Source organism: Somniosus microcephalus, chromosome 10, assembly GCF_052327205.1.
Source record: "Somniosus microcephalus isolate GS21.2 chromosome 10, FLI_Smic_1.0, whole genome shotgun sequence".
NCBI lineage: Eukaryota > Metazoa > Chordata > Chondrichthyes > Squaliformes > Somniosidae > Somniosus > Somniosus microcephalus.
The window spans coordinates 100,586,594-100,605,749 of NC_140996.1; positions in this window are offsets into that span (position 1 = coordinate 100,586,594).

Below are 19,156 nucleotides of genomic sequence, written 5' to 3' on the forward strand. Positions count from 1 at the left end.
GTTAGTTGCTGGTTTATTCCTTCTGGCTGTTGCTGCAATTCTATGCATTATGGGTGCTTGCTATAGTTGCTTGAAGTTTCAATATTCTACAGGGAGTGGCGTGGCAGGTGCTGAAGTACTTTTTTTGCTGACTTAAAGGCTTCTGCACAGACCAGTTGCTTCCAGACATGGGTGAACTAGTAGACCTTCCTCCTGGAATCAAGCATGTAAGATTGCAAAATTTCTACATCTCCCAGAAGGTTATTATTAATAAAAAAAGTGACCCTGCAATGGACATTTTAACTTAAAGGTTACCCAAGATGGCTTCCGAGCCTCGTGGCAGAAAGCCTGCGGGATTCAAATGTGGATTCTGCTGAGCAGACAGCTTGGGCGAAATAGAAACTAAGGCTGCAGGTTTTCTGTGAAGAGAACTCTACCAGACAAAACTTTGAATATGTATCAGACCAAATTGGAGTCAGCAGTGAGGCCCATAGTTTAATAGCCTCAAACAGTCTGCATACATAATCAAAAACAGATTAAACACAGCCATCGAGGCTGGACAAGCACATCAAGCACTTTCAGAACAATACAAGTCAGTTATCGGGCCGGTAAATGCAATTACCGGCCATCTAAAAACAGTTAACATGGATTGCTACACTTATTGAAATCTAGCCCGCCAGAATTAAGACAATAGAGCTAACCAGATTTGGCGCGAAGATAAGGGTTTTTTGGAAAAGTATAACCGAAGTCTCCGGGTAGCAGTCATTGCTCTGGCCCACGCTCTCTCTTGCTCGACCCTGCTCTCGTGGCTCCAGCCTCTTGGGCTGCCACTCGTACTCGTGCCCTGACCTCGTGGTGGGTTCTCTCCCCGGAGCAGTTCTTCAGTAGCCAAAGACACGATACCAACTGCTGGGAAGGGGAGTAAGGCACAAGTCCACAGCCATCCAGGACGCCCAGGCCGCGAAAAGGGGCGAGACGAAGTTGAGCAGGTAGCCCAGGACTTGTAGTGTAGTCAGACAGATGAGACGAGATGAAGAAGACGATAATACCTCGATAACGCAGAGCAGAGAACCGTATCGGTAATTTAAAACCCCCAAGCACCTAGTTATAAGCTGACGCATGAGGGGAGGGAGGAAGTCCCTGAGGAAGATAACAGCAAGCATCTTGTTGAAAGAAAGTAGGGATGACAGCAAGCGTCTTGAACACAGTGTTGACGTAGGTCTCCACGCCACAATGAATACACAGGCGTCTGGTGTATGGCCAATAAGGCCTAGACGGTAACAACTGGTGACTGTCCGATAAATATAACGTTACCACCACCGACCGCCCGAGGGAGAAGAAGAGGAGAACCCATCGGGATGAAACGATGATGGTAGCTGAGGAGAAGAGGGTGCATCACGGCAGCAGCTCCAGTACCACGCCTCTGAAGACCACGTGGCGACGGGGTACCTAAGAGGACAGAGAGCCAAACCTCAAAACCTGTTTTCTTTTCCAACAGTTGACTTTGAACTTGGATTGGTGAGCATAAATTCTGGCCCCTCATAGCTTAATCTAGTTAGATATAGGGGTGGGATAAGGATAAGGGGATTGTTAAGACTTGTTTTTCCCTCGATGTGCTGTGGGTTCCCCATTCCCTGTATAAGTGTATTTGCCTATAATATTGTACTGGTCATTTCTTTTAAGACTGTATTAAATTTTCCTGTTCAATAAAATCTTGGTTTTGTTTGCATCCAAACCACTTGTCTACCTGAGTTTTCTATATCGCTGCCTGTACCTAAGTCCGGTGTCTAGAACCCAGGGGCGTGGGAGTGATTTGAACTGCTCACAAACAGTCAGGGGCACAACTGACTGGGCGCACGCGCCAACCCCACCACCCCCTACAGAAATGCGACCGCGGCAGGACACTGGCATCAGGGTTGCGATATGGTAGACAATGGTTCGGATGAGCGAACCGTTATGGAGTAAAGGATTTCGGATTATGTTTAGCAAGGTGAATGTCACTAAGAAGTGGATCACCACTCTGTTAAAGGCTGGGCGTCTGGTAGATGCAGCGGCTAAATGGACAGAGGGCAAAGAACACAAGAAGTCCTTAGAGAAGGCAGTTTGGCAGATGTGCTTTAAAAAGCAGATCCAGCTTCTAGACGGGCTCGTTGCCGCACAGGCAATCAAGTTAAGGGAGTTAGCCCTGGAGATCTAGGATAAGGCTCTCGCAGGGGAAAAGTTGTTGGTGGACTTACAGGCTTTGAACCAAGAAAGGGTGCATCTAGTGAGAGAATACAAGGCTCAGCTGGAGTACCTACGGTGCCAAGTCACTGAGGCCAAGGGAAATGAGTCAAGGTTGCGGGAGAAAAACACCCGCATGGCAAGGCAGGTTAGGGAACAGGAAGAGAAAGTGCAGGAGGTAATAGCCGCTTACAAGCTAGCGAATGAACAGGGCTTTGAGGAGGCAGACCACTGCCCCTGTAAAGAGAGGATAGAAAATCTGAGCCGGGCCCTCCGGAAGGCAAAAGGCATGGTATGCCTCATAAGCCCAAAGGCAGGCCAGGCAGATTTTATGAGGAACGAGTGGAGAACAGTTTCCATGTCACCGGTAGTGCCCAGGGACAACCCGGTTGAGAGAGAGGAGACCTCGCGGCCACCACCCGTAGCGCCAAGTTTCAGCGAGGTTTGGCAGCAAGGCGGGGTGGAACCGGGGGTGGAACCCAAAGTGGAGCCAGAGGTGGAGGCGGAGGTAGAGCAAACCCCACCCGAAAAGCCGGAACCAGAACCAATGTGCCCAGCATGGCATCGGAGGTTCGGCCCACCCGCCAATGGTGACGATGAGGGACCCCTCCAAAACCAGTTCGTATTACCCTTTAACACCCAACAGCTCAGGGTTATGGTCAACCATACCCTGAAGCTTTCAGCCAAGGGAGACCCCTCGATCCACTTCAGGGAAATAGAGCAGTCCGCCAGCATCAACAATTGCGATGACGCTGAGAAGGCCAAGATGTTGCTATTCTCCCTGGAGAGTAATCGCTTCCAATCCCTCTCTGAAGAGTGTAAGAGGGAACAAAGTGGTTATGAGGAGCTTAGAGATGCAGTTCTGGAGGCCATAGGGATGGATTATGGAAGTCCCTTCTCCCGCGTGGAGAGGACGGTCCAGCTCTCAGGGGAGACCCCGCAGGCTTTTGCGGACCGGCTGTGGCCGGTGTACCGGAAGGCTTGCCCGGGAATGCCCGGCCGGGCGTTCCTGAACGGGGATTCCCTGATGCATTGGCTCCATTGCCTGGTGGCGAACAGCTTGCCACAGATCCGGACCAAGGCAGAAGCCTGGTTCGACCCCAAAGATCCCCAGACCACAGAACTCACGGTAATTAGGCAGCTCACTCTGGCCTATAAAAGCGGTAGGGGAGCCGATGCACACCCGCCCAAGGGTAAGCTGCATGAGGTAAAACCCGGACCAGGTAGGAAAGAGTGGCACCAGGAAGGGAGTAACCCCCCCAACACAAAGACCAATTGTTACGGGTGTGGGAAGGATGGTCACTGGCGGAAGGAGTGCAAAAAACCTTGGAGGATAACAAGGGAAAGCATCCCACAGCCCCAGCCCAAAAGGCGGGGGTAGGGACCCCTTCCGCAGAGGTCGAGTCACTTTTGGACGCCATGAGGTCCTTAATGACTGGCCAGGGGAGAGTAGCAGCCGCCACCGGAGCTCTCACCCCGTCAGCCCCATCCAACCCACAACCGTGACTAGAGCCGGCACAGCCTCTGTATCTGTGTTCGCTCTGATATGATGAGTGGAGGAGACCCATGATGGAGATGGAGGTGGAAAAGGTAGCGGGGACCTATCTGTTGGGCATGGGGGCATCGCGCACCGTGATCTACTCAGCTAACCCCACCACCTCACCTCTCTCTAGCGGGGTCCCATACAGTCTATCGGGGTTCACGGGTAAGGAGCAGGCTGGTTTGGTCTCCATCCCGCTCGCCATTCGGATAGGACCACTCCGTTCCAAGTGGACGTGTGTCCTGATGAATTGGGAAGTGGAGGGTGGAAGAGGGGTCCTGGGGGCCGACTTTATCGTAGGTCACGGGATCCTGGTGGATTTGAGGAATCACTGCCTCTGGGGGGGCAGGAAAAGTAAAGAACGGAGAGATCATAGTTATCCCGGATAAAGAAGTGAGGGGGACCCTCTGCACCATGAAGCCCAAAAGGGATTATAACCTCGGGCTCATGGTCAGCAATACCCCACCAGAGTTCCAGGCATTTGTGCGGGCCCACCTGGCCACATTTGCCACTCACAAACACAACTGTGGGAGGGTCACAGGGTTTGAGGTCAGAGTAGACGGGGACCCCATGGCCCGACCACAGAAACAGTATAACTTCCCCAGAGAAGCAGAGCCGGACATGGAAGCTATCGGCCTCAGAACTCCTTGCCACACTAACGAGGACATAGCTGCTTCCACCAGGATCCCGTGACCTACGACCCAGTGGCAAACATTGCCCTGGCGATCATGCTCCCCAGCACCATGAGCGCCCAGCAGGCTGAACTGTCCGCGGTGGTGCACGTTGTTACACACCCCGAGATCTTCCCCACCCCCTACACGATTTGCTCGGACAGTATGTTTACGTGCAATTCGTGTACGGAGTACCTGGCCATCTGGTCCCACCGCAGATATACCTCCGCTGACGGGAGACCCCTCACAGTAAAGCCCCTGCTGGAAAAGATCCTGGCAGCCGTGGGGGAGGAAGGGGAGGTTTTCATCCACAAGGTGAAGGCCCATTCCTCCACAGAACCCCACGGCCAAGGCAACCAGCAGGCTGACTTGCTCACCAAGGAGGGTGCCCGCACAGGCACTTTCTGGGACCCATTTGGATCCAGACCCATGGTGGCGGTCAGAGATAGGGACGGGACCCAAGGAAGTGTAGGATTAGCGTTAGCCCCGGACCTTAAGATGGACCAAGCCCAAGACCCCGCCCTCAAAACTGTCTTCAGCGCCATAACTGAGGGAAAGGAGATAGAATGTCCGTACGGCACCGCGACCCTCTCCATTAAGGAGGGTATGCTGTTCCGGGGGGAACAGTGGGTTGTACCGCAGCAGCACCGGAGGGAATTCCTTCAACTGGCCCATGGGGGTCCAGGAGTGGGACACCCCGGGCCTGAAACTACCTGGCAACGGGTGGGACAGGCGGGATGGTGGCCGGGACTCAGGGACGATGTCCGCGAGTTCTGTGCAGGCTATCTTGCGTGCGCTGCTAAACACCCTGGCCCCCACAGAAGAAAGGGCCCCATGGGACACATCAGGAGGGTAGAGGGACCATGGCAGTCGATACAAGTCGACTACATCGGGCCCCTGCCCACAGCCCAGGGAGGCTATAATTACTGCCTAGTCCTGGTGGACGTGTTTACCAAGTGGGTAGAGGCTTTTCCCTGCAGGACTGCCACAGCTCTGGGTACTGCCAGGATCCTAGTCCGGGAAGTGTTCTCGAGGTGGGGACTACCACAGTTTGTGGAGTCCGGCCAGGGGAATCATTTCACCGGACAAGTGATGCAGAACACCCTGATGCTGCTTGGCATCGAGGGGAAATGGCACGTAGCCCACAACCCCCAGCCATTGGGGATCGTAAAACGCATGAACCGGACCCTTAAGGAAAGGCTAAGAAAGGAAACGGTGGACTCGCCCCGTAAATGGGCCGAAGTCCTACCGTTGGTTTTGATGGGGATCCGAGCCAGCCAGTCTAAAAGCACTGGATATTCCCCGTACGATCTGATGACTGGCAGGTTTATGCGGACCCCCACCCATGTACTAGCCCTGGTGCTCACGGAGGGTCAGCTCAGGGAGGTAAACCGGGACAGGTTCGCCCGAAACCTTTTGAGCACCTGAAGCAGGTCCATGGGCAGGCGGCCGGGAACATGGGAAGGCAGCGTCGGAGTAACCGATTGCTGCTCGAACCCCGAAAGCACCACGAGTGGGAAATAGGAGATCAGGTCATGGTAAGAAACTATGCCCGAGTAGGTAGTTTGGAGCCATTGTACATGGGGCCCTACAGTATTGTAGATAAAGCCAGCCCCATGGTGTACACCGTGAAGATGCCCCGGCGTACAAAATGTTTTCATATCAATCAGTGCAAACTGCTCCAGCCTGAAAGGGGAAAACAAGCAGTTGGGGTGAGGTCTGAGGATAAAGATCCTCAGCGCGCAGCATGAGTGAGTTCACAGACCACACAAGCAGGCGCTGTGGCTTGCTTCAAGGGAGGGGCCATCCAGCCCATCGATTGGGACACGCCCCCACTCTTCTGGGATCCAGACGAGGTGGCGGGACTTGAGGGCGAAAACCCCGCCCCTAACCCAAGTGTAGAGAGGGAGGGACCTGAGGTCTAAAACCCCGCCCCGGACCCAGCCATGGGACCCGGGGTCAGAGACTCTCAGCTCGCAGCAGCAGGCTGTGAAAAGTTACCTACCCCCAGCCCAGGTTCGGGAGGGGTCAAACCTGGGGGAGCGGCGGCTCGGGTAAAAGGCCCAGCGGCCAAGAAAGCCCCACCCGCCAAAGCCCCCAGAAAGTCCCCACGGACGCCTCAACCGAGAAAGCCATGGTCACCAGCCCTCCAGTTACCAAGGGCTGCCCCTCGAGTCAGGGAGGGGTCCAAGGACACAGGTCCTCAGCCAGCAGCCCCGGGCTGCGAGGGACCAACGGTCAAGGACGGTGCGGTCACACTGGGGGTAGCAGTGAGCCGCAGTCCGACCGGGGATCAGCCTGGCCGCCTGGAGACGGGCGGCGGATGTATATAGTTTCATTTTAAGTTCAAGTAAAGTGTAATTATTTAGCTTAAATTTGGGTGTTTATAATTTGTGTTAAATAAGGTGATGGGTAGTTTGTGTAAGAAATCTGCTGAGAGTGTTTATATTTGGGTCGAGGTCACGAGACCCGACCATGCCTCACCAAGCCAGAGAATCACCTCGGGACCTGGCTGTATGTTTTTACATCTTTTCCAGAATTTTTTTTGGGATGGAATGGATCGTGATCCTATTCGCCCTGATCGGGATGAGCGTGGAGAGGAGGGGCGACGTCCAGAGCTCCCACATCTTTGGATGTTTGGGAGACACGGCGCCCCTGGCGGTCGACGGGAGCAGCGAACGGGAGGCAGAGGAAACCGCCGTCTACATCCACGAGGGAAGGTGGCCAGGCTGGCTGGGGTCCAATTCGTCTCAGTACTCCAGCCAAACCGGATTCATGTATGGGGAAGCCTCCCTCCTGTGCCCCCGGGTGCAAGTCGTTTCCACGAGGGTCAGTGTCACCGTTGGAAAGCGAATATGTTTAACGTGCAAAGGACACATTCCACTGGATCATTGGTGGTGGCTCCGGAAGTTGAGTAAGGTCATGAGGAGCCCCGGAGTCGAATGGGAGTACCTGGGGAACAACACCCATCGGACAATTACCGGGGCTCATGGAGGACTAAGTCTCTGCTGGGACAAGTGGTGGGAGCAGGACCAAGGGATTTACATCTGTGGTGTATGTAACCTGTTCCACCTTAAGAGAACTTAAGCCTGTTCCACCTTAAGAGATGTACTACTTTCTCTGGCTGCTGTATACGTAATACCGGTGGTGACCACCGGTATATAAGCACTGTGTAGTAATATTGTATTTAGTATATAGTCCTGACCTCCAACCAGTAAAGACCTGTTGAGCTTTAATCTTGTAGCCTGTGTTAGTAATTACAACTAGAACACACAGATTTAACAGTGGCGACGAGTTCGATTCTTACCCTGCGGCAGTTTATATCCACGGCGGCTTCGTCCACAGAACGGACGTCGAAGAGAGGCTTCCACCCTCATCACCCTGCTGGAAGACACGTCGCGCGGCAGACATCGAGAAACCAGAGTGCAGAAGACATCCTGAACTCGAAGCCTCCATCAGCGGCTGTCAGCTATCTTCTTTCTACCTCGGTGGTGGGTAAGCTGGGCAGCGACGCGACCAGGAAATTGGCCGCGTTGGCTGTACAGACGGGGAGGGGAGACGGAGGAATAAGGGCGGTGAGATCGATCGCGACCAGAGATAAGGGCCGGGCCGCATTCGGGCCGAAAGGCGCAGCGCGGGGACATCGATCGCGGCTGGTGATAAGGGCCGGGCCGCATTCGGGCTAAAAAGGCGCAGCGTCTGGGACAACTGAAGGCGCGAGAGCCGCGGTGAAGCGGAGACAGCATCGGGGGACGGGTGAAGACCACCAAGCGCGGGAAAACCGCCATTTTGTAGGCGGAGGACGAAGACAAGAGCGGGAAGCCGCCATATTGGATAAAAATTAAAATAAATTAAATTGCAACGATACCTAAACATGGGAACATTAATACCTTTGATAGCGACATCGAAGATTGGGCCATGTATGTAGAACGCATACAAAATTATTGTAAAGCAAATAAAATCCCAGATGAAGAGAAAGCACTAACATTATTAAACTTAATGGGTGTGAAGACATACGGGCAATTGAAACACCTTTTATCACCAGATGAACCGACGGATAAGACGTTCGAGGGGATTGTTACTGTCCTGAAAAATCATCTAAACCCCACGCCGCTGATGCTAGCGGAACGATTTAAATTTTACAGCAGAAGGCAGCTGAAGGATGAAAGCAATGCTGAATATTTAATGGAATTGCGTAAGCTAGCAAAGTACTGTCAGTTTGGAACGAGACTGACAAAGGCGCTACGAGATAAATTTGTGTGTGGTTTATTAAAAGAAGATACACAAAAGCGACTGCTCAAGGAGAATGAGCTGACGCTTGAGAAAGCGGTCACTATGGCAGCAGCACACGAAGCCGCAGCGAGAGGCACGGCAGTAATGCAGCTACGGTCACCGGAACTCAGTACAAATAAATTGGGTTTGAGTACTGTAAAATGTTATCGTTGTGGAAAGACAACGCACGATCAGAACCAGTGTTGGTTTAAAAACCAAGAATGCAGAACGTGTGGCAGGCTTGGCCACATAGCTAAAGTATGCCGGTCAGGAAAGAAGACCAGCAACAAAAAGTCACCGCAAGGAAAATACATAAAGGTACACAAGGTGACAAAGAACAGTTCGACCGAACAGAAGTCAGATTCAGACGCTAGCAGTAATGAACTGGGTAGCTTAAGAGTACACAACGTTGGTAAGGATGCAGATCTCCAGACAATTTGGGTCACCCTTCAGATAGCAGGAGTCCAAGTAAAGATGGAATTGGACACTGGATCGGCATTGACGGTCATGAATAAGAAAGATTACAAAAGGTTATTCCAACATATTCCCCTACGGGATACGGAGATTATATTGAAAACATACACGGGGCAAAGAGTGTACCCCATCGGAAAGATAGAGGTAAAAGTGGTCCACAAGGGCGAAGAAAGCCAAGTAATGGACTTATATGTGCTACCTGAAGGAGGTCCACCACTACTGGGACGGGAGTGGATTAGGAAAATGAATATGGACTGGCACTCCTTGAAGGCACTAACGGTAGATTCCGGGGAAACAGATGTCAAACCTAAACGATTGTCCAAAATATCGGATGATGCTAAAGAGGTGTTCCAGCAGGGACTGGGAACACTGAGAGGAATTACGGCAAACATCAAGATTGATGAACACGCACACCCAAAATTTTTTAAAGCCAGACCGGTACCCTATGCAATACGACCTACTGTAGAAGCGGAACTGGAAGCGCTAGAACGTTCAGGTGTACTGCCTAAGGTAGATTGGAGTGAGTGGGCTACGCCCATTGTTCCCGTTATGAAACGTCCTTCGAGCCACAAGCCAGGAGAACCAGGGAAGGTTCGCATCTGTGGAGATTTCAAAATCACCGTTAATCCGATGCTTCACACGGTGCAGTATCCGCTTCCGCGGATTGAGGATATTTTTGCTTCGTTGTCTGGCGGGAAACACTTCACCAAGATAGACCTGGCGCAGGCGTACTTGCAGATGGAGGTTGAAGAAGAGTCACGCCAATACCTCACGATCAACACGCATCGAGGTTTGTACCGGTACAATAGGCTGGTTTTTGGAGTGGCATCGGCTCCAGCAATTTGGCAGAGGGCCATGGAGCAGGTATTACAGGGAATTCCAGGCACACAATGTTACCTGGACGATATTCTGATTACAGGTGATGGTGATGAAGAACACCTCGCAAACTTGGAACTGGTGCTCAACAGACTGAAAGAGTATGGACTTAGAGTTAATCGGCAGAAATGTGAGTTCTTCCAGAAGCGGATCTCGTACTGTGGTCATGTCATTGACCGGGAGGGGCTTCATAAGTCTCCTGACAAGATAGAGGCAGTTGTAAAGGCTCCCGCTCCGGATAATGTCTCTCAGTTGAGGTCGTTTCTAGGATTGATTAACTATTACCATAAATTTCTACCAAATCTATCCACGGTACTGCACCCGCTAAACGCTTTTACAGAAGGGGGTACCATGGGAATGGAGCGAAAACTGTAAGAAGGCATTTCGCAAAAGCAAAGAATTGATCACCTCAGAGGAAGTGTTGGCTCACTTCAACCCGACACTGCCTATTCGGTTGGCTTGTGATGCTTCTCCATATGGTATTGGGGCAGTACTCTCACACAAGTTGCCAAATGGCACAGAAAGGCCAGTCGCGTTTGCATCCAGATCATTGACCTCCGCTGAGCGCAACTATGCGCAGATCGATAGGGAGGCTCTCAGCCTTGTATGGGGAGTGAAGAAGTTTAATCATTACTTGCAGGGCCAAAAATTCACACTTCTGACAGACCATCAGCCGTTGGTATCCATTTTTAACCCTAAGAAGGGTGTTTCAGTGATGACAGCACAGCGTCTCCAGAGATGGTCCCTTTTCCTAGGGGCACATCAATATCAAATAGAATTCAAAGGTACGAAGCAGCATGGCAATGCTGATGGGCTGTCGCGCCTGCCACTACCTGAAGAAGAAGAAACGGCGAAGGTTGACCCTGTTGAGTTATTTCATTCGACCATCATCGAGTGTTTACCAGTCACCAATGCAAGTATTGAAAGAGAAACCAGGAATGACCCGACACTGTCCAGAGTCTACGAGGTGACAGTGAAAGGATGGCCAACACGTGGTGAGCCTCTGTTACCGGCATTCTCGGCAAGGCGAGACCAGCTGTCCGTCTGCCATGGTACTTTGATGTACGGGACAAGAGTGATTATTCCTCCCAAGTTAAGGGAAAGAGTTCTAAAAGAACTGCATGAAGGTCATCTGGGGGGAGTTAAGATGAAAAGTCTTGCTAGGGCTTATGTATGGTGGCCGGGTATTGACCAACAGATAGAGGAGTTGACGAAAAGCTGCGCTGGGTGCCAAAAAGTGCAAAATGCACCTCCGATCGCACCACTACACCCATGGGAATGGCCTTCAGCCCCATGGCAACGCGTACATATTGACTTTGCTGGTCCATTCATGGACTCCATGTTCCTAATTGCGGTGGACGCACATTCCAAATGGCCAGAAGTGATCAAGATGAATACCACTACTTCAGAAAAGACAATTGCGGTGTTAAGAACAATATTCGCAAGGAACGGATTGCCAGAACAGATCTGTTCGGACAACGGACCACAGTTCGTGTCGGAAGAATTCCAAAAATTCTTAAAGAAGAATGGGGTGAAACATTATACCTCTGCCCCATATCATCCGGCGACAAACGGGTTGGCCAAGAGATTTGTCCAAACATTCAAAAAGGCAATAAAGGCCATGAATGATGATCAGATTCCGCTACAGCACAAGGTGGACAATTTCCTAACGGCATATCGAAACGCCGCTCATGCAGTGACTAACCAAAGTCCTGCCATGATGTTTTATAACAGGAGGTTGCGGTCCAGGTTCGACTTGTTAAAACCAAATGTGCGGAGGGAAGTGGAAAACAAACAGTTCCGGCATATTAATAACAAGACCACTCGAAGTTTCGACGTAGGACAACCAGTGTTGGCAAGGGGCTATGGAAACGAAAAATGGCAGTCCGGAACAATTCGGGCCAGACAAGGACCTCTGATGTACACAGTAGATATTGGTAACAATGTGATAAGGCGTCATGCGGATCAACTGGTAGAATCGAGAGCAAGGATCGAACCCATGGTTGCGACAGAGACAACTGTGGAAGACGTTAATGAACCTGAAGCATCTACCTCGGCAGGGAATGTACCTGATGATGATAACACCCAATGCATGGGAGACCAACTAGAGGAGCCACCTCAGCAACAGGAATCAGAGACCACTGAAAGGCGTTATCCAAACCGAATCAGAAGGCCTCCTGAGAGACTGAACCTTTGAACTGTTTATACCTGAAGTTATATATGTTATTATGTTATGTTAAATGGGGATATGACTGTTAAGCTAAAAAGGGAGGATTGTGGTGTATGTAACCTGTTCCACCTTAAGAGAACTTAAGCCTGTTCCACCTTAAGAGATGTACTGCTTTCTCTGGCTGCTGTATACGTAATACCGGTGGTGACCACCGGTATATAAGCACTGTGTAGTAATATTGTATTTAGTATATAGTCCTGACCTCCAACCAGTAAAGACCTGTTGAACTTTAATCTTGTAGTCTGTGTTAGTAATTACAACTAGAACACACAGACTTAACAACATCTGTACGTGGGGGTCAGAGAAGGTCTGCCCCGCAGGCATATCCATTATTTTCCACCGGCAGTGGCAAGACGCCGGGGATGGGATAAAGTGGGATATCAGCCTGAAGGCATGCGCAGTCCCCTTCTCCCCGATCCCGGTCAACGCCACTGAGCTAGTAACCCGCCCCCGTAAGCCCCCACCCACAGCGCAGGCGGCGAAGTTATCCAGAGAAGGTTTCCCTACCACCACCAAGGGACTAGGGAATGGGTTGGTATTAGTCCCCACTGACCAGATGCTGTACCAGGGGGTACACTACGTGGTAGCCTCCGAGATTTTAAACCTCACGGGGGTACATTTACCGGAGTGGTGCCCCAAAGAAACAGAGCAGTTATACCAGGCCCTATTAAGGGACATATTCAAGAAGTTTTATGAGTTCGATTTTGCCCACATGGACAAGACCGAACTCTACACCACACACCGAGACATCGTGGGTAACCCAGGGAGACAAAGAAGGGGTGCATGGAATGATGTTTTTACTGCGGTTAATACTGGGTCCTTTGTCATCAACAGCTTGGATGACATAGAGCTGCAGACCCAGATAAATGGTTTAACAACACAGTTAAGAGGGATATTGCTCGATGAGAACAAGGTAGTGGGCTCGGAGTAGCATGAGGACCAGGCCATGATGGTCCATTTAAAAGAGATCATAGCCGAGTTGGAAAAGCATGCAAAGATGGTAAGTGCTCTCATTAGGGAGGACAGAAACGCTTCTGACCAAGCTGCCAGAATGAGGTATGCGTGTTATACGGGGCGTGGCTACTGGGCGAGGGCCGCAGTAACGTGGAGGATTTAAAGCAAGGTTTGGTCCCCGTCTGGATTAGCAACAAGCACCTTGCAGCCCTCCACCCTTTTGAGAATGCATTGAGCCCATGCCAACTCTGGCTAGCCTCCGAAGCCTACCCAGTCCCCGTGGATTGTGGACGGCCGAACCACACAATCATGGGAGTAGTAGTTAGGATACTGGTCATGGGTAGGGAAGCCCGACCCGCACCGGTATACAGGGTTGAGAACATTGGAGTCATTCAGGGGGTGCACACATTCGTTTCACAGCGGTCCCACTTTACCTCATTAAGTGGGAGCACGCTATGACAGGTACTGACCTCTCAGGGTGCTGGAGCCAGGGAGCACACATAATCCTGTGTCCCCAGTACTTGAATGCCTTTTCAAAACTGCAGTGTGGGTTCAGAGCTGCTGACACGAAGCCTATAAATTGCACCATGGAGGCAATGGCACAAGGCCATGTTCCCCCGCAGGTAGCATATCTAGGGTGTGGGACATATTGTGTCACCACCGGCGCGTCCCACTACCAGCACGGACAGCACAGCTGGTACCCGGTCAGTGACGGCAGTTTCTGTTTTAAACCCGAGGCAGAAGTTCAAGTGGCCCAGGAGTGAATTGTCCCCATTCCTGAACCCTCCACTGTTCAGCTCACTGTGAAGGAGAATTTTATGAATTTGCAGAAGTACGTAGCACACTTTGGCTATGAAATTCCCCCTCTCCCTGAACATTTGACCCAAATTCTGAAGACCGTTATAGTTTCACAGAAACATTTTTACATTCTCGAGCAGAAAACAGTAGAGATAGGGTTTAAGATATTGGATATTGTGACTCCACCCTGGTGGGACCCTTTCAATAATATAGAGGTCCCTTCATGGATCAGACTGGCTTCCCACATTCTCGTGGTTTGCCAGTTAGGAATAGTGCTATATTTAGTTTGCATCCAGTGTAAGGGAAAAGGTCGGTGGTCAGAATTCCGAAACCAAAGCTTTTGGAAGGAACATTATGTAGAGGTGGAGGAAGATAAGCCGGTTTAAGTCTTTTTCCCTGTATTTGATTAAAGAATTGTTGTTTCTTTGTGTTTGATGTTTTAATGAAAAGTTTTCTTTTTTCTGTTTGTGTTGCGATGCGGTTTAATAAAGATATGTGTACCAAGTGGTGCAGGGGTGTTAGTCCCCCTCCATGCTTGGATTTTTGTGTGTAAAGCCTGTAATTTTACTCTCTGTATGCTGATGTACACTACATTTTCGCAGAATGGGAAGTGCATGTGTCGTGGGTATGTTAGATAGATAATTACAGGGCTATGCAGGGTCAGAAAAATTTTGCTCACTTTAAGAATATGATACTTCAAGCAAGTTTTAGTATCACAGGGGGGAATGTAAGATTGCAAAATTTATACATCTCCCAGAAAGTTATTATTAATAAAAAAGGGACCCTGCAATGGACATTTTAAATTAAAGGGTACCCAAGATGGCTTCCAAGCCTCGTGGCGGAAAGCCTGCGGGATTCAAATGTGGATTCTGCTGAGCAGACAGCTTGGGCGAAATCGAAACTAAGGCTGCAGGTTTTCTGTGAAGAGAACTCTACCAGACAGAAATTTGAATATGTATCAGACCAAATTGGAGTCAGCAGTGAGGCCCATAGTTTAATAGCCTCAAACAGTCTGCATACATAATCAAAAACAGATTAAACACAGCCATCGAGGCTGGACAAACTCATCAAGAACTTTCAGAACAATACAAGTCAGTTATCGGGCCGGTAAATGCAATTACCGGCCATCTAAAAACAGTTAACATGGATTGCTACACTTATTGAAATCTAGCCCGCCAGAATTAAGACAATAGAGCTAACCAGATTTGGCGCGAAGATAAGGGGTTTTCGGAAAAGTATAACCGAAGGCCTCGGGTAGCAGTCATTGCTCTGGCCCGCGCTCTCTCTTGCTCGACCCTGCTCTCGTGGCTCCGGCCTCTTGGGCTGCTGCTCGTACTCGTGCCCTGACCTTGTGGCGGGTTCTCTCCCCGGAGCAGATCTTCAGTAGCCAAAGACACCATACCAACTGCTGGGAAGGGGAGCAAGGCCCAAGTCCACAGCCATCCAAGATGCCCAGGCCACGAAAAGGAGCGAAACGAAGTTGAGCAGGTAGCCCAGGACTTGAAGTGTAGTCAGACAGACGAGGCGAGACGAAGAAGACGATAATACCTCGATAAGTGCAGAGCAGAGCAGCAAGAACCGTATCGGTAATTTAAAACACCCAATCGCCTAGTTATAAGCTGACGCCTGAGGGGAGGGAGGAAGTCCCTGAGGAAGATAACAGCAAGCATCTTGTTGAAAGAAAGTGGGGACAACAGCAAGCATCTTGAACACAGTGTTGACATAGGTCTCCACGCCACAATGAATACACAGGCGTCTGGTGTATGGCCAATAAGGCGTAGACGGTAACAACTGGTGACTGTCCGATAAATATAACGTTACCGCCGACGACCGCCCGAGGGAGAAGAAGAGGAGAACCCATTGGGATGAGACGACGATGGTAGCTGAGGAGAAGAGGGTGCATCACGGCAGCAGCTCCAGTACCGCGCCTCTGAAGACCACATGGCGACGGGGTACCTAAGAGGACAGAGGGCCAAACCTCAAAACTCGTTTTCTTTTCCAACAGTTGACTTTGAACTTGGATTGGTGAGCATAAATTCTGGCACCTCACAGCTTAATCCAGTTAGGTATAGGGGTGGGATACGGATAAGGGGATTGTTAAGACTATTGTTTTTCCCTCGATGTGCCGTGGGTTCCCCATTCCCTGTATAAGTGTATTTGCCTATAATATTGTAGTGGTAATTTCTTTTAAGACTGTATTAAGTTTCCCTGTTCAATAAAATCTTGGTTTTGTTTGCATCCAAACCCCTTGTCTACCTGAGTTTTCTATATCGCTGCCTGTACCTAAGTCCGGTGTCTAGAACCCAGGGGCATGGGAGCGATTCGAACCGCTCACAAACATTCAGGGGCATAACTGACTGGGTGCACGTGCCACACCCGCCACCCCCTACAAGAATGACTTGGAGAATGAGCAGAGGCCACACAGAGCAGGACAAGCTGGACAAGAGGTGGAGGAGGAGGGGGAGAAAGGCTCTCAGCAGAAGGCCATATCTGCAGAGAGTGTTTAGGGAGCAATTCTCGTACGTGAACTTTAGCACTGACCAATGTTTGAGACTTCTTCGCTTCACAAAAGAGGTCATCACTGAAATCTGCCAACTGCTGCAGCCACAACTCCAACCTCAGAGCAGGGCAAGGACCTCCTTGCCAGTGGCTATGAAGGTGTCTGTGGCCATGAACTTCTATACATCTGGCTCCTTCCAGGCTGCTGCTGGAGATATAAGTAACATCTCTCAATTTGCAGTACACTGCTGGATAAGGGAGGTCACCAAGGCTCTCCATGCAAAGAGAGACAGCTGCATCTATTTCCCCCTTGCCAGAGACAAGCAGGTGGAGTGAGTATGTGGGTTTACATGGATTGCAGGCTTCCTCATGGCGCAGGGTGCCGTTGACTGCATGCATATTGTTTTGTGCGTGCCTCATGTTAACTCTACCATGTATCTGAACAGAAAGGGATTCCACTCCCTCAATGTGCAGCTGGTGTGTGCATGCAGGTCAATGCCTAGTACCCTGGCAGCAATCACGTTTCATTCATTCTGCGGCAGTCCTCTGTGCCACCTGTATTTCAACCACCACAACAAACCAATAGGTGGCTACTGGGCAACAAGGGTTATCCGCTGACGATGTGGCTCATGACTTCGGCTCACAACCCACACAAATCTGCGTAGCATGCATACAATAAGAGTCAGGCTTATAGAGCAGACCACTGGCCTCTTCAAGCAATGATTCTGCTGCCTTGACCGCTCTGGCGGAGCCCTGTAGTACTCGCCTGAGCTGGTATCAAGACTTATCGTGGTGTGCTGCATGATTCACAACATTGCCACCACCAATCTGGTGAGAAGCTGAGGAGCAGGAGCATGAGAAAGAGGAGGCAGAGGAGGAGGCGGCAGAGGAGGAGGTGGAAAAGGAGGAAAAGCGAAGGAGCTTGCAACCTAGACAGTTCCTTTTTGCCCATTCTCTACATGAACAAATAATTAATGAGCGATACCAGTAACCTCAACCCCAACTTTCCATTCACCAACAGCCCCACACTCCTTAGCTTTCCTCTGTCACTGACCATCACATTGTCCTCAAAGTACAGAGTAGATTTCTGGAGTGCTCTGATGCCCTGGAAGCCCCTTTATACACTGATATCCAGAGCCATGATGACAGCAGACTGAGCTTCCATGGCAGCACTCAGACGTTGGGTGGATCCTGCTTGTGGTGCAGGAGGCTGAGACATCGGCCGTCAGATGCTGCATCATGATTAGTTCCACAGGTGTGCTGCTGGAGATGGCCATGTTCCATGCTGGAAAGGATGGGCTCCAAACTCTGCGCAACATCCTGTGCCAAGTTAGTGCTGGACTCCTCCATTCTCCTTGACATTGAACACAGACTTTCTAGCACGATTTCCAGTGCACCAAACTTTGGGCTATGTACCCCCAGCAGCCTCCATCTGTAGCCTGGCCCATCAAAGTCATCATCTGAGTCCTCTGCAGCAGAACTAGTGTGAAACCTCACCCTCCGGCAAGCTGGCGCCTGCGCTATCCTTTCCCCCTGCCCTGGCTGCAGCGCACTTGTGCCCGGTGACTCACCACGTGCAGATCCCACCTCTATGCTATCCTCTAAATTACGCACAGTGTCAGTGGCTGCAACTATGAAATTGAGTGACAATTTGTCTTCATCTTCACTGTCTTGTTGCTCTTCCTCCACTGCCTGGGCAGGTTGCAGTTCTTGGGTATCTGAAAGGAAAAAGGGACAAGGGTAGGGTTGTGGTGAGGGGAGAGGAGAATGTAAGAAGTGCATGCTTACACCATCAGTAGCTTCTCAGTCAGAAGATATTGTGGGATGAGGGGGAAGTGGGATGAGAGAAGGAGGATTAGGTATAAGGATACCCACATCTTCAACAGCTTCAGCTCCGCCGGTGGCCACAACCTCAACAATGACTATTTCTGTAATGGCCAGCATCAGCTCCTCCGTGGGGGTTAGAACCTGCATGTGTGCCTCTCCCCCTCCAGTTAGTTCCGGCTGCCTCCAGTTGTGAAACCTATTCTCCTGCAAGAGAGAGGGAAGTGTGTCAGTGAAGGTCATGCAACATGTTTGGGTGACGAGGCTATCATGGTTGAATAGCTGGCATTATATGAAAGAACATAAGAACATAAGAACACAAGAAATAGGAACAGGAGTAGGCCAATCGGCCCCTCGAGCCTGCTCCGCTATTCAATAAGATCATGGCTGATCTGATCCTAACTGCCAATCTACTATCACTGAACCATCTCCTGAATCTAACAGAATTAGACACACGAAATAGGAGCAGGATCAGGCTACATGGCCCCTGGGCCCGCTCCGCTACCCACAGGGCCATGACCAATCCGAACCTAGACTCATGTCCAAATTCCTGCCCGTTCCCCATAACCCTTAATTCCCTTTACTTCTAGGAAACTGTCTATTTCTGTTTTAAATTTATGTAATGATGTAGCTTCTACAGCTTTTTGGGGCAGCATATTCCATGGACCTACCACCCTCTGAGTGAAGTAGTTCCTCCTCATCTCAGTTTTGAAAGAGCAGCCCCTTATTCTAAGACTATGCCCCCTAGTTCTAGTTTCACCCATCATCGGGAACATCCTCCCCGCATCCACCCGATCCAACCCCTTCACAATCTTA